Source organism: Zea mays, chromosome 2 (genome assembly GCF_902167145.1).
Source record: "Zea mays cultivar B73 chromosome 2, Zm-B73-REFERENCE-NAM-5.0, whole genome shotgun sequence".
NCBI classification, from domain to species: Eukaryota; Viridiplantae; Streptophyta; class Magnoliopsida; order Poales; family Poaceae; genus Zea; species Zea mays.
Window position 1 is genome coordinate 54,599,673 of NC_050097.1, and position 3,844 is coordinate 54,603,516.

General features: G+C 38.3%; 1 long non-coding RNA gene across 1 annotated transcript; it reads left to right on the forward strand.

The window, feature by feature from the left end:
* The first annotated feature begins 1,507 nt into the window (after positions 1 to 1,507).
* Positions 1,508 to 1,988, forward strand: LOC103646462 (uncharacterized). The gene is made up of 3 exons (XR_562205.2): positions 1,508 to 1,555; positions 1,684 to 1,833; positions 1,930 to 1,988. It is a non-coding gene; the product is annotated as an uncharacterized lncRNA (long non-coding RNA).
* The last annotated feature ends 1,856 nt before the right edge of the window (positions 1,989 to 3,844 follow it).

Sequence of the window (3,844 nt, forward strand, 5' to 3'; positions counted from 1 at the left end):
CGGAAAGCAGTGCTCCTGAGCTGTGTGGATCTTTCTTTAGTAAGGTACCCATTTTTTCTCATACTGTTGTTTTATTAAGCCTTATTGGTCTTTTTTTTGTTTTCTCCACCTTCAGCGTTAACTTTAAAATGCTTATGTTATCCCCATGATATTAACACGATTCTCTTGTGCATTATTCACCGGCTATCGATATGTGGAGCATCGGTTGCATTTTTGCGGAGATTTTGACTGGGAAGCCTTTATTCCCTCGTAAAAATTTGGTTCACCAGTTGGATTTGATGACTGGTCTCCTGGGTACACCATCAGCAGATACTATTTCACAGGTATGGTTTATTATTTATGGATATATTGAGACATGTAAAAAATTCTAGCATAAATTATTGCTAAGTCTCAAACCTTTTTTGTTTGTTGTTCTACAGATTCGGAATGAGAAGGCAAGGAGGTATCTAAGCAGCATGAGGAGGAAACAGCCAATACCCTTCTCAGAGAAGTTCCCCAATGCAGATCATTCGACGCTCAAGCTCTTACAAAGGCTTCTTGCATTTGATCCTAAGGATCGACCAACGGCAGAAGAGGTAGGCTTTTCGTGATGAAACATAGGTTTTTTGTTTGCACTGTTGTTATTTGTGTTACTTTGCAGAATTATATTCTAACAAAAATAACTTTGATGTATGCATGAGCAGGCATTGGCTGATCCCTACTTCAAAGGCATTGCAAAAGTAGAGAGGGAACCATCCTGTCAGCCAATTTCGAAAATGGAATTTGAGTTTGAACAGAACTTTACCAAAGAGGACGTCAATGAACTTATATTCCAGGAGATACTGCAGTACCATCCTCAACTTCTGAAGGATTACAAGAACGGCTCTGAAAAGACGAGTTTTCTATATCCCAGGTTCTTACCTTGACTATATCTTTTTAGTTACTTTTCTCTCTTGTTATTTTGTTTCAGTGCGGTAATATTCGTGACATACATCCTTAATAGTTCTTGATTTTTTTTGGTTTTGCAGCGCCGTTGACAGGTTCCGTAGGCAATTTGCTAGCTTAGAAGAAAATGGAGAGAGGAATGTCGCGCTTGACAGGAAAAATGTTTCTCTCTCAAGGTAACATATACCTTCTTTCCTTCCAAGTCATTTTTCGGTTGTTGAGATCGATAAATCAGGGTAATCCATTAGCTACTCAATAGGATTCATCAACTAGATATAGGATGATGATCTGATGACGTGTTTCCTTGTTGGCTTGGGGTGTCATAGAAAATTCGCTCAAAGTTGACTGCTGAACTTGATTTGCTGCTTGCAGGACAACAACCGTTCACTCCACTCCAATTCCTGCAAAGGAAGGTCCAGCAGCAACCTCCCAGGTTGCTCAAAGGATTCCAACAGGTAACTGGTCACATTTCCTAATCTGTGGCTACCCATCAGTCTATTTTTTTCAGTCACTCCTGAGTTTTCCTGACATGCTTCATCTTTGCCAATCTTGCAGCTAGACCAGGAAGAGTGGTAGGCCGGGGACTAGATGGTACAGGGCTCCTAAGCTGTGTGGATCTTTCTTTAGTAAGGTACCCATTTTTTCTCATACTGTTGTTTTATTAAGCCTTATTGGTCTTTTTTTGTTTTCTCCACCTTCAGCGTTAACTTTAAAATGCTTATGTTATCCCCATGACATTAACACAGTTCTCTTGTGTAGTATTCACCGGCTATCGATATGTGGAGCATCGGTTGCATTTTTGCAGAGATTTTGACTGGGAAGCCTTTATTCCCTGGTAAAAATGTGGTTCACCAGTTGGATTTGATGACTGATCTCCTGGGTACACCATCAGCAGATACTATTTCACAGGTATGGTTTATTATTTATGGATATATTGAGACATGTAAAAAATTCTAGCATAAATTGTTGCTAAGTCTCAAACCTTTTTTGTTTGTTGTTCTACAGATTCGGAATGAGAAGGCAAGGAGGTATCTAAGCAGCATGAGGAGGAAACAACCAATACCCGTTTCTGACAGATGTGGTTGTAACTGTCGCAATGTTCATATTAATTGGCTTATTCTAGATGCAACACTACATGAAAAAATTGGATGGCTCTTTGCACCTTTGGTGCTACTTCAGTTTATTCTAACTGAGAGCGTTGAGTTAGTGAACATACACAAATACAACAGTTATGTTCTAAAAGCCTATAATCCAGTCTACACCTTCCGGTATTTCAGACGAGGTAATTCTGAGATTTGGACATCTCCTAGAATGGTGATGCTTAGCATCACATGTCATTGGCAATTTAACTGCTACTTTTGTATCAATTGTATGATGAAATAGAGTTATCTATATGCCTTTTCTATCAACATTTTTAAATATTTTGGCTCTGTAGCAACGTACGGGCATTTATCTAGTATAAGCATAAAAATCAAGAGCTACAATAACTAATATTTTGGGACGGAGGGAATATATAGATTGTGAAAAAAAGTTTTTCTTTTCTTTTCTAAATATGTGAGATGCATGTCAAGATTATGAAGAAAAATGCAAGCCCATATATAGCAGAATGTGTTTGCTGCCGTGTTTCACTGCCTAACAATGTTGTTACCGACCGGTCTTCTATAGTGTTCCGAATTCGTTACATATGGCGAGAAAACTAATTATATTGGTCCACATGTGTTGAATCATCTCAAATTTGATGAGAGAAGAATTAATTCTGAATATTTGCACAAGTAAACTATCTCAAATTTAAAAGTTGTCAGCAACAAAGTTTTATATCTCTTTCAACTCTATAATTTTTATATAAAGTTTATCATGATCTGAACTATAAAAAAATAGTTATGATTATTTTTTTAGGTTTTTTAAATTGGTTCCCTCAGTTTTGGTGGTGTGCTTACCTATACCCTTAGTCGTATTTTTGCTCAGCTGTGTCTCTCTGTTCTATAGCACTGGAAGAGTACAGCTGAGCAAAAACACGACTAAGGGTATAGGTGAGCACACCACCAAAACTGAGAGACTTTTTTAAGGAAAGAGCTCATCACTAACAGTTGTAGTCATGAATCAATAGTGATTAATGAATATTACTACTGATTTATAGCTATCACTAATAGCTATTAGGAGAAGGACAAAGTAGATGGTAGAAAAATGGAGGAATGACAGATTGGTTTATGAGTGTGGCGCCACCTGATGTTGTTCCATCTGTGTGTGGCGCTTATGAGTGTGGAAAGACCGATTGGTTTGATTTGTTGCATATGAGGTCATAACTGAAAAATTAGAAATCTCCGATGGCCGACTTATGTCCGATAGCTTTGTTGGCCGCTATCGGAATGAGGCCCCATCAGTTGGGTGAGACTAGCGACTAGCGAGAAAGGAGTTTGTCGTGATGAAAATAGAAGGCATCGGACTATGGTGAGCTTGTGGGGGAGGTGTAGATGGTTGTATCAGGGAGGGCGGAGACTGATGCGCTTGGGCGGAGAAGGGAGAGATAGAGGATAGGATAGTCTGGTGGCTAGCCCGCAAAGTGTGGGAAGGACCAAGCTGACCAGGGAGGTGCTAGATGGCTAATTAAGAAATCTTTTTTACTTCTATTATTTCTTTTAATGGACTTTTGAAGGAAAAATAAGCTCCAAACCAAACTAGGTAAAACACATGCATACATACTAATTAAGCTTTCCTTTGAAAGGGGTGATATAGACATAGTTATAGTTTAGGTTTTTGAGAAACAAGGAAACAAATGTATATGCCTTTGTGTTGAATTGATTGAGCTCGAATTTAACCTTTTTTAAAAGATTTTTTAAAAAAAGCAACGCTCAACCATGGCAATGACTTTGTTAAACTAGAACAAGAGAGTTCTATTCTAAAGGTTTTGAAGTCTGAATTT